Source organism: Camelus dromedarius, chromosome 26, assembly GCF_036321535.1.
Source record: "Camelus dromedarius isolate mCamDro1 chromosome 26, mCamDro1.pat, whole genome shotgun sequence".
NCBI classification, from domain to species: Eukaryota; Metazoa; Chordata; class Mammalia; order Artiodactyla; family Camelidae; genus Camelus; species Camelus dromedarius.
In genome coordinates this window covers 27520074-27533021 of record NC_087461.1, presented here as the reverse complement: position 1 = coordinate 27533021, position 12948 = coordinate 27520074, and positions in this window count along the sequence as shown.

Sequence of the window (12948 nt, the reverse complement as noted above, 5' to 3'; positions counted from 1 at the left end):
TTTGTAGAAATAAATTGTAACGGGTGTTTAAAATGCATTGCTTGCTAAGCTCTCTGTTAGTGAGAGTGACATGCAGGGCTTCAGTGGCGCGGTATGTCTCCAGTCACGCCCCAGCCAGGCCTCCTTCTTTAGGAAGTTCCAAGCTTAAGTCCCAATGGGGTCAGTCATCTAAGAACTGGACCCTCCACAGAAAAGTTGTGTTTGTACCACAGACACATGATGCCTTTGAAAAATAAAGAAACAGGCAGAAGTATTTTATTACACCTACGGCATTAACTTACTAGTTTCACAGGGCCAGCTAGATTGTCTCGATAGTGTAAGGTGAACTTCTAGGACTGTAATCCAAGAGAACAGAACCCTGCTGGCCAGTTCCACCCAGTGACGCCCGTGGCGCCCAGCCTGGGCGTCTGCCTCAGGACCGCCCCAGTATTCTTCCGCCACCCTTTCTGCGCTCGTTCTCGAAGACATTTCTTAGTTTATATCCCTCTCTCTCTGCCCAACCCTGGTGATGAACCTCCCTCTCATTAATCTCTCAGGCACTGAAAACCATCCAACCTCTCATACGCAGAGGCCTTGCCACTTTCCCATTTAACGTCCTTTGGTAGTTCTTTGACACCTCACGGTCTCTGAGTCCCCAGAGCCTCGCACCTGGTGGCACCCTGCTTCTGAACTCACGGAGACACGTCACATCCCCAGTCAGCTTTCTGCCCGAAATCAGGAGCACTGTGATTGGTTTGAAAAACGCCGTGGTTCTCTGAATTTGGAAGACTATAGAAATTCTGTTGAGAATAACTACCATTTAACTGTAGAAATATCTAAGAATGTCTGTTGTATTGGAGGTGGTTCCAAACTGCTCCGGAGCCCCAAGATTCCAAGTTTCATAAAGAACAGAAGTCCTGGAAAGTCCTTGGGATTCTATGCACAAAATCAGCTCCCACAGAATCTAGGATCATCTGACTAGAATGTATTTGTCTGCCTGCTTTCTTGGTGTCTGACATAGAAATCATTTCAGTCTAGGACAGACAGCCAACATGAAGTAGTCATGAATTTCAAATATAATTTAGAGATCTATTTAATTATTTCTTATATTTTTCCTTCCAAAATATTTCAAAAGGAAGATAATCTACTATGTAAATTGTCATAGTTAATTTTCAGATTTCAAATTTCTTTAATGCTGAATGCTAAAGCTTTGAATACTAAATTAAATTATTTTAAATTTGAAAGCAGAGGCATACCAATCTGGGAACCGTTAATGGTATACGTCTTAACCACTGCAAGAAGTCTGCTTCACACGAAGAGACTTACCGTGTTTAAGAAAAATTCCGAGCTGTACACCAGAAATTGACATATTGTAACCACCTATGCTTCAATTAAAAAAAAATCTGAGATGCCTTCCTTTTTTATCTCCCATATTCGACAGAATAAAAACTCACATCCACATTATTCAATTGAGCTTCCTTCCGACTCATCATCACTAAAGTCGGACAGCACGTGGCTGACCTCAGATTGCAGCTGCCACGGCCAGCACAGCCTCCCCGCGGAGGCCCCTGCCTCCAGCATGAGCTGGCCGCGGCTCCAGAGCCAGGCACTCCTCCTCTCACCGAGCAGCGCGATGCAACACAAGGAGAACACCCGACACTCCTCTAACTCCCCCCCCCCCGAAGGTCAAGTCACGCTGCCGGCCCCTCACTCCTCCGTGAAACCACACTGATCAGCTTCTCTCTCCAGCGTCAAAGGGGCCCCTGACACTCCCAGCGCCCTGGGTGCACGTCTTCAGGTCAGCCTCCCGCAGGTGCGCTCCAGCACGGCTGGAAAGACAGGACTGCTTGCCTTGCTCTCGCTTCAGTGAGGCTCGCACCCACCAGAGCTTGGCGCCGTCTCCCCTGCACGAGCGGCTGAGGGCCTGGAAGGAGCCGCCACGTTCTCTAGGGAGACAGTGAGTGCGGGCCCCTCTCTGCCGACCCAGTCATGACACAGCACCTCTCCAAGATCCCTGCACGTTATGCCTTTGAGACTTCCAAGACCTTCCTTATATTAAAAAAGAAGATAATGTGAAATTCCAACAATATTCCAGGTCAGAATCTTGGGACGAGGAGCACTGCTGGTCTTGTAAGCTGCTGGGAAACGACACACACGCAGTGGGCCGAGCTGCCCTCGGGCGAAGGGGAAGGGACGCCTTCATCACAGGTTGTGATGAGCTCCTGTTCTGAGGCCCTATTATGACCAAGTTCTGAAAACATCTGTAATATGTGGTCTCCTGGCAAATGTCCATCAGGGGCCCTCCTGCTGGCACGCCTCCTTCTGGCTGTTCTCTTACCATTTGGAGCTCTTCTTAAAAAATTCCCTTTCCTTTTCTTTCCTTTTAAAGGAGGTACTGGGGACTGAACCCGGGACCTCGTGCATGCTAAGCACATGCCCTACCACTGAGCTCTACCCTCCCACCCTCTGAGCATATTTTTTAAAATCTGGAGATAAAATAAAAACTTCCTCTGGGAAATAAGTCAACAGAAATACACATCTCTGCACAAGACGTGTACTCTGAAATATTCTAAGCAGTATTGTCACCAGTGATGAACGCCGATGTATTAGTATTTTCTGTCCTTTGTCTTCAAAAGTATGTGAGAGCAAAGGGCATGTACAGTTGCTTGTCAGATTTTGTTATGCTGTTTTGAGACTCTAAGTAATTATTCTGGAAAGTTTTCAAGTAAATATTTAAGTTGATTATTCTTATCTCTTTTGTACATTAGTTTTCAAAAGCAGCTGGCTGCCAAGCCAGCAGTTCTGTTGAGTTCATCTTGAGAAACAGGGCATTCCAGGCGGCATATTATAAACACTAATGAAGTAACTCTGAACAATAAGCCACAATAGAAACAGTCTGAATCATCCAGTCGCAGAAGACCTTACAGTAACCGACCTCTTTTTGAAAATTAACCGGTTTGTAGGAAACCATTGCTTTCATAACAGATCTGAAGTTTTGAAATTACATTGATTCGATGTGTTAAAACTGTTTTTATTCAAAAATAACACAGCGACTAAGAACTGTCAATCACTTGAAGAAAGGAAAAAAGAGAGATTTTCCTTATTTTAAGGTCCCCATTTTCATTACCAGGACTTAGATGAGCCAAGCATTTTAATGACACACAACTTCCTTGAAATCCTGCTTTTTGTGTGACCAAGGTTACACATTAGGTTTCAGAAATGAGCCACTTCCAGCGCTCCCGTCTCTCAGGCTGATCCCTCCTCCCAGACGTGCGCCGAGGCTCTTTGCTCTGGGCTCCTTCCTCGCCCGCAGTAGTGACTTCAGGCACCGTCTAAACGGCCCACGTCTCCAGCCCAGGCATGTGCGGTGGATCCACGTGTGTCCCAAACGCACTGGGTCCCAGACTGAGCTGACCGTCCGCCACGAACCTTTGGCTTTTCCTCTGTTCCTCTTCACTCTCTTCTACCACAACTGATCAAAAAGCCTTTTTTCTCCACTTCCCTGTTTCTTAACTTTCCATCTAAAAAAAACCTACTGATACGTAATTCACGTACCGCACAATTCATCCATTTAAAGCGTGCAGCTTAATTTTTCTTAGTATATTCACAAAATTGTGCTCCATCACCACAATCCATTTTAGACATTCTCATCACTCTAAAAAGGAACGCTGTCCCCATTAGCAGTCAGTCCCACTTCTCCCCAACCACCACCACCAGGCAACCACTGTTCTATTTGCTGGCTGTATCAGTTTTCCTTCTCTGGACATTTTGTATCAATGGAATAACACAATATGCATTTTTTTGTGACTGATTTCCCTCACGTGAATGTTCTCAAAGTTCATCCATGGTGTAGCATATATCATCCTTTTAATTGCCAAATAATGTTCAATTGTGTGGATATTTATCCATCCATCAGTTGCTGGACATTTGAACCATTTCTACTTTTTGGCTATTATGAATAATTCTGTAATAAACATTCTCCTACAAGGTTTTGAACATTTGCTTTCATTTCCCTGGGGTGCACACATAGGAGTGAACCTGCAGGGTCGTGTAACTCTACTTAACTCTTTGAGCAGCTGCCGGCCTACTTCCCGAGCAGCTGCATCGTGACCGGCTTGCACCAGGCGAGGTCGAGCGTCTATTTTCTCTACATTCTCACCCACAGTGGTGAGTATCTGTCTTACTTCTTGATGCTGTCCTGCTGTAAAGTGTATCTCACTGTGGTTCTGATTTGCACTTTTCTGGGGGTTAATGATGTTGAGCATTATTTCATGGGCTTATTTGTATGTCTTCCCTAGAGAAATGTGTATTCAGAAACTTTGGCCATTTTTAAACTGAGTTATTTGAAATTTCATTGTTATTTGCAAAACTCCTTTATATATTCTAATTACAAGTTCCTTATTATGATTTGCAAATATTCTCTCCCATTCTGTGAATTGTCTTTTTACTTTCTTGATGTAGCCTTTGATGCATAACATTTGTACATTTTGATGAATTTTAATTTATCTATTTTTTCTTTTTTGCCTGTGCTCTTGTCATATTGAAGGAAACGTTGCCTAACCCAAAGTCACAAAGATTTACTACATCTTTTCTTCTGGGATTTTTAGTCTCCCCTCTCACCTTGAGGCCTATGATCTGTTTGAGTTAATTTTTGTGAATGGTGTGTTTTCAGCCTGGGTCACTTCAATTCTATATTCTGAAATAAGTAGTCTTTCTAACCCGCACACCGAACTACATCACTCTCATTTGAGAAATACACTTTTAATGATGTAGAGTATGTCTCAGGCTTTAGCCTTAGAGACACAAAACTGAAAAGAGAAGAATTCTCTAATCATATACTCTCATATATCTGACAGTTTGCTGTGTGCCTAGCCAACCAATTTATTTTAAATCTGGATATGTGAATATTCTCCAATATTTCAGAGTAACAAAGTGAAATTCCTGTCCCAAACTACAAGAAAGTTGAAAAGAACATCTTTTGCTTCTTGGGTTCTGTTGTTTACATGTAAGAATTCTTTAAAAAAAGAAAAGGCACCTGTAAGTATACACGTACTGCACAGCACCCAGAGCTAAATGAATGCAGAACACAACAAACTCAGGAACTTTTCCTTTATTTAACATGAGAGAGATTTTTGCCTTTAGAATCGAACTACACCAACTTTCAGTCCATGTGTCTAGGATTTGGTCTTATATATAATGGACCATAAATAAATTAATTTATAAATGAATTAATACAATGCAAGCCTGATAAAATAATACAATAAATTAGAACAGAATAAGTTATTAAAGTTGTAAATATTGTGGAATAACTGAAATTTTCAATTGAAGAATGAGTACAAATGGAGCCAATATTTATAAATTCAGTATCAACTTGTAGAAGTTTGAAAGGTAACTTTGTAAAATCAGAAAAAAATGATTGCCCTATACCTACTGTAACTTGTTTTGTGTGTCTGTAGCCATGGTCTAAAATACAGTTTCAGACTTTTATTCGTATCCCATTAAAGATTTATTATACAATCCATGAACAAGCTGAAATGTTCTATTTTTCTAGCAACTTCTATCTTGGTTCTTATCCAAGAAATGCTTGTAGGACTTGCATGATGCCCTGAAATACAGAACATTCTTATTGTATTCACAGAAATGCTTTAAAAAGCTATGAAAGGAAAGAAAGAGAAAGATTTTTAAAAATTTACTGGAACAAACATTGCATTATGAACAATATGCAATTTTCTCTTGGGAACTTGTCTGTGAAACAGAAGCCTGTTCATCATGCCCTGAATGCAGCAGTGAAAACATACAGGTTGGGGACAAAGTGACACACGCATGAATGGCCAGCATGTTGGCGAGACCTGACCCAGCATGATCTTGTGTATGAATCTCCCTTTTTCCAAAGAAAACCACGTGAGCTTACAGCTGACATTTTACTTAATTCATGTTGACGTGCGTATTGACCATTTGTTACGTATGAGTTATTTTGTGAAATAACAGAAGTGGAAGAATTCTCTAGATCAGGTCACTGCCAGGGAGCTGCACATCAGAAGTCGCTCTCAGGTCTAACAACGACTTTTTGTGGAACAGTAGCAAGGTTCTTGACTTCGGCACTTGTCTTTAACATACTTTAGCTGTGGACTACATTAGTTTTTTTTTTTTTTAATTGAAGTATAGTCAGTTACAATGTGTCAATTTCTGGTGTACAGAATAATGTTTCAGTCATATATATACATATATATTCATTGTCATATTCTTTTGCATTATAGATTGCTGTAAGATATTGAACATATTTCCCTGTGCTCTACAGAATAAACTTGTTTTTTACCTATTTTACTTATAGTAGTATTTGCAGATCTCAAACTTCCAATTTGTCCCTTCCCACCCTCTTTATATTAGTTTTTATGTTTTCTAATTTCAGAAAAATAAAATTCATTCATTTAAGCAATCAACATTTACTGAGCACTAACAGTGTAGGAGACACAGACCCACCAATCCGGGACGTACATTTTAGAAAGAGAGCACATCTTAAGGCTTTAGTATTCAGGCATTTTCGAGGAAACTTTGGAATCTTAATAATTCAAATTTGGGAAAGCCTCAAGTGGAGGACGGCCTGGCAGGAACATCTCTCCAGCAGTTTCTGTGAGGTTCCTGAATTCCACTAAGGCCTACATTACATTATGCAAAGCCAAGTTTGCAGCTTTTGAGACTTGAATATTTATAACGGGGTGTGGAAATAACTCAGTCTCACCCTTCCTAACTCTGACAGTCCTGACATGCTCAATAAAATTGCTGGCATTGCCTCCAAGTGTCATGGTGTTTACTCACGGTCAGTCAAGCCAGTCTGCCTCATGGTTTCTCATCTGTAAAATGGACATCGTGATCCTTATCTCACGTGTCATGTAAGAATTACCTGGGGGGAGGGTATAGCTCAGTGGTAGAGTGTGTGCTTAGTGTGCACGAGGTCCTGGGTTCAATCTCCAGTATCTCCTCTAAAAATAAATAAATGTAACTACCGCCCCCTTCCTCCAAAATAAAAAAAAAGTATGTAAAATAACCACTAGCATTCAGAAGGTTCAAAAACTTTAGCTCCTTTGTACATTTCTGTGACCAGAAACACTTCAAGATGCAAATGCTGCAAATAATTCCCTTGCATGGAAATCAGATTTTCTGGTCAACCCAGATAGCTTATAGTTGAGAAGAAAATCTAGAGGACTAAATGTTAGAAAAATCTGAGCTGGGAATCCTCAGCGCTTCTCCAGGTGAGCTGGTGAAGCAATTCAGCATCCTTGGGCCTCACTGGAGGCCCTGGGAATGGGGACATCAATGTCGTTCTGTGCTTTCTCTATGGTTAGTGGGGAAGCCAAATTAACTGTGGAAATGGTTAAGAAAAATGCATTATCCACTTGCCAGGTTCTCTCATACTCTCTTGGTCTGAGCAAAAGCCAGGAAAGACAGAGAGTGAAGCATGTTGAACTGAATCCATTCTTTTCCCCAAGAATCAATTTTCAATTTCACATTATGGAGAAATTAGCTCTGTATGTCCACTTCCAGTTTACACAGACACGATAATCATGTTGGAGGTAAAAGACCAGACTAGCCGTGCATGTAGCATCAGCCAGAACCTTCTTCCCGAAAACCTCCTGGAAGTGACCAAATGCTGCATCGGATTTTAAAGCTGAAGAAAGAGAAGAAGGAGGGGAGGAGGAGGAGGAGGAGTGACGCCAAAGTCAGAGGAAAATAACCTTAAAAGTCACCTCCAATTCCATGGGGAGACTCAAAGGTAAAGTTACATTCTAATTTTCATGCATGTACATTTATAAAAAAATCATTTTCTAAAATTTCTTTTCGATGTGTATTTAACTGACAACATCACAGCGGTTTCAGGTGTACAGCCTAGTGATGGAGTATTTTCATAGGTTAGACCCCGAGCGACTTGGCCGTGCCCCTGCGCTGCACGTAACGCCCGTGCCAGCTACTTGTCTTACGCCCTGCGCTGGCCCTCCCCCTGGTGACTAGTTTGTTCTCTGTATCTGAGCCTGTTTCTGTCTAGTTATATTCGTTGTTTTTTTTTTTTTGTGGGGTTTTTTGTTTGTTTGTTTGTTTTTTTAGATTCCACATGTAAGTGAAAACATACAGTATTGTCTTTCTCTGTCTGACTTACTTCACTAAGTGTAAAACACTCCAGGTCCATCTGTGTTGTCAAAAATGGGAAGATGTCATTCTTTTTTGCGGCTAAGTAATATTGAGGTTATATATCAGGATCTACTTCTCTACATGTGTGTATCACATCCGTTTCATCCATTCATCTGTTGATGGGCAGACACTTAGGTTGCCCCTATCTTGACTACTGTAAATAACGCTATGAACATTGGCGGGGGGGGGGCAGTACGTGTCCTTTTGAATTAGTGTTTTCATTTTCTTCAGATAAATTCCCAGAAGTGGAATTGCTGGCTCTGCAGCTTTATTTTTAATCTTTTGAGGCACCTCCGTATTGTTTCCATAGTGGCTGCACTAACTTGCATTCCCACCAACAGGGCACAAGTGCCCCCTTGTCTTCACAGTCTCACCAGCACTTATCTGTGTTCCTTCTGATGACAGCCATTCTGACAGGTGAGAGGTGGTGTCTCACCGTGGTTTTGATTTGCATTTCCCTGATGATTAGTGATGTTGAGCAGCTTTTCATGTACCTGTGGGCCATCTGTGTGTCTTCTTTGAAAAAATGCTTATGCAGGTCCTCTGCCCACTTTTTAATCAGGCTGTTTGTTTTTTCAATATTGAGTTGTATGAGTTCTTTACACATTTTGAATATTAACCTCTTCTCAGACATACCACTTGGAAAACTTTTCTTAAAAGTTTGAATCAGTTTGTGTAAATAGTTTCATATGTATCATTTCCCACCTTACTGAGGACTGTGGGTATATCCTCATGTTATTAAACATTTATTGAAGATACATTTTTAACAACAGGATAATATTTCTACAAAGGTTGTTCCATAATTTGGATATTTCCCTGCAGCAGGACGTGTAGAATCTTCGCAAGTTTTCAGGATCACAGTTAGTATTAACATGTGTACATACACATAAATATTTGGCAAATTTTCTAGCCATTTTCATTGGATACATTTATATAAGTTGAAATGTTGTATTTAACGCTTATCATCAAATTCCATTCCATCAAAGCTGCAAACACGTACACTCTTCACAGCCTGAGATGAGGGTGCTGAGTCCTTCTCAATTTTGAGTTTTAACAGAAACCAATTTTTAAAAATTTGTGAGACTAGAATTTCTCTTACTCTAAACCACTGTATTATTATTAGGTGTGTGAATGCCATCTAGCCAAAAAAAGTCCAAATGTCTCTTCAACATAGTAAAAAAAAAAGAAAAAAAAAGTAGGCAAACACATTCCGTGATGGACATTCAGTAAAGTGTAGCAGGTAACACACAGGTGTTCACGGTTCTGCCTCTCCGTATAATCAAGAGGCAAAATGCATCACCCGTTTCAAACTTGGAGTGTAAGCAGACAAATATTTCAGCTTTTCTTTCAAATACTTTAGTTTTGCAATGAAAGAATAGGAAGAACACAAATTGGTTTCAAATTTGAACTAAATGCATAGAAGTGTCTAGAAAGACCTTAAATAGATACTGCCTGTAAAAATCTACACACGATTTCACTCTTTCCTCCACAAAAAAAGGGTACCACCAAAAACACCTCTCAGCACTCTGTGTTCCTTGTTTAGAGGCGGCGGTGAGCAAGCAAGCACGCGTGGCAGCGTCACTTCAGCGGTTCCAGACCTTACGTTCCGTGGGGTCACGGCAGCATAGCTGCCCGTGCTTGCGGGGCCAGGCGTGGCTGGGGTAAGACTTGGCGGGGTTTTGAATTTCCGGGCTGAGCTCTGCTCTAATTCATCTACGATGTGGCATTTCTCCTTTCCGTGTGTTACTTTCCTTGTTTGTTCGTAGAGTCCGGTCCATAAATTCATCAACAGCTTCCTTCAATGTCCCGTGAATGAAAACTTTTAAAGAAAATTTTTGAGATGCAGAAATACTGGAGGAAAAAGGTTGAGAAATCATGTGGGCTCTGGAATCATTTTTTTTCAGCGAAATTGTTTACCCTCTCCTGAATGTGTGTGTATTCACAAGTACCGGGTCTCAGACAGCGAAATGGGAGTAGTCTCACGTGGGGCCCACCGCCTGGACGTGATCTGGAGACAACTGCTAGACCTCTTCGCGCCTGACTCCTCTTCCGTAAAAACAGGATAATGGAGATGTATGCTTCACAGGGGTGTGAGGGTTAAGGGCTAAAGGCACGTAACAAACTTAGCAGTTAACGAAGGTCATTATTTTCGTCTTTTTAAAACAGGAAGGTATCATTATGGGCCAGACAGACAATGGCCTGTGATGCCGTGAATTATGTCTTAGATGCTTTTAATCCCTAGTCCCCAGCACAGGGCAAGCCCGGTGCTCTCAGCTGTGGGACGAAGCGAAGGCAGCAACGCCCGCGGCGGCAGACAAGACCCACCAGGGCAGCTCCGTAGATGTAAACCGCTCAGCCACGTCTTTGTGAAGCACTTCAGTCAGTCCGAAACTTGGTCACGCTTTTCATCGGCGGTTGCCTTGCTTATGCCTAAATTGAGAATTACTCCCGCTACAAAAGTCAGGTAGCCCTGAACTGAATAAGCCCCTTTTCTGAATAAGCCGTAGAAAGGAACAGAAAAGCTTACAGTCATCAGCACTGGCCCAGCTTCTGTGGTTCAACCCAGAAACCAGGCGTCTACCCTAATCTCCTGAGACATAAATTGGCCATGCCATCTTTCTGCCTAAAACATTTGAAGGATCTCCATTGTCTGGGAAGTTCTCCACTCTTCTGAGGTGTAACTCATGTACGATAACCTGTACACACTTACGGGGTGAAAATTGATGAGTTTTGACACGTGTGCAGCCAAGGAACCACCACCACAGCCAAGATGAGGAGCAGACCCATGGCCGTCAGAGGCTTCCATGTGCCCCATGGGGTTCCCCCTCCCCGAACCCAACACCTGCCATCTGCCCGTCCACGGGCAACCAGGGATCTGCTTTCTCAAAGTTTAGATCTGTTCTCTACAATCTTGTGTATCTGGAATCATGTGGGGTGTCATCACTTGTGTTTGGCTGATGTCATGCAAACTATTTTGAGACTTGTTCAGGCTGTTGCAGGAGAACGCTGTTTGGCGCTGCCCGCGACCCATCGCACAGACACACCATTCACCTGCTGATGGACGTGAGGGCTGTTCCCAGGCTGGGGCTGTCATGTAGTGACAACTTTCATGTACGAGTTTCTAAACAGTTTATATGTAGACATAAACCTTTATATTTTGGTCTCTGCCTGTTTATTACCATCTTTTATTCTTCTCTTCCTAAGACACTACAGATGTGCAAATTCAGAACTTCTCCCCTTACCCTGAGCCAGGCCAAACCCTTCTTACTCTGTCCAACCCAGGCACCTTTCACCCTTGATGTCTGTGGTTACACATTCATGTCTGCTCCACGCCTTCCGTGGCACAGGAGTCTCTGTGGACTTAACTTCTCCCAGTCACATTCATCGACAGTTTCTACCTCTGTGTTCACGTCTCACATGAGACCATGAACTCTTACGTATCAGGGTCACGGTCCTTTTCATCTGCTTCTCCAGGTCCTGGAAAACAAACGTGTGGTTGATGGGGAGTTGTGGTCATACGTGCAGCGATAACTGTCATTATGCATTTAAACTCCACTTGCATCCTGAGTCACTTTTCATAGACGGTTCATTTGTGGAAACACAACATTTAATATTTCAAAGCACTCACCCACTGCCTGCAGGCTTCCAACCTAATGTGCTCATGTTTCAGTCACAAGCGAACATGGTGCTTTAAGACATGTCAGATTCCACAGTTCTGCAGGAATGTCTGTGCTCCTGTTTGTTCTGAGGCTTGGCCTCTGAGACACTCTGTAACTCACGTGTGTCTCCAGAAACAGGGGGCCTCCACGAGCCACCTGGCTGCCTTTGCCATACAGGATCAGGCATTCACCTTCGTTTATTTCTGAAGCTATCTTCTTCCAAAGGAGCGTCCAGAAATTAATTTCTAAAAAGCGGTCAAAGTAAAACTCCTGTCTGGGGATGTATGTTACCTAAAATACTCTGTAGTTAGCCTGCACTGACAAGGCCACGTGAACTTTTCCCACCTGCTCCCCCAAATGGCCCCAAGCCCCAGCGCAGTCCGACCAGTGAGCTAGTCAGGCTCGTGGTTGGTTCTGCTCATGCAGGTAAAGTATTGTCTTTAACCCAGTTTGTGTCATTGGCACTGAAGACCTGGGCTCAACTAATATTTTTGTGTTTTAATTTACATTCAGTAGGTTTGCTCCTGAGAGACCACTGTACTACGGCACATTTTTGTCTGTATTGTTGTTTCCACCACAACTTCATAATTTACCAGCTGAGGAAGCAGACTGTAAGGGGCCGTGGAGCACGTGGAGGCCCACACACTCGGGACTCACGCGGATCTTCTGACTCTCAGCTCCGAGCCCCAGTGCTGCCCCGTCGTCCTCCCGCAGGTGCAGGTCCTGCAGACTTTCTTCTTCAGAGATTGTGACCCTTTTTTAAAGGTCACTGGTTCAGGTTTTCGGCTTCTAGCTCATGGGTGAAATTGATTTTTGCTTCCTTTGTGAAAAAGAGGGTGGCATTTAAAAGTAAAGATTATACAGTGTGGCTCCTTAGCCCCCAGATCCTGGGATTCAGGCTCATGCCACCTAAGCGAGGGTTTGGAATCAGACTGAACAAGCAGCCATCAACCAGCCATGACATGATCCCAGCCCCAGCTGGAGCCACGTGCAGGATGTGAGCTAAAGATGCAAAGAGGAAACCCAGTGAATAATGTTGTTCAAACAGCGTGGGATTCTTGTTTCTAAATCCAAAAACGAAGTTGCTTGCTTTCTTAACTTCCATCAATTGTGACTGTTTCACAGA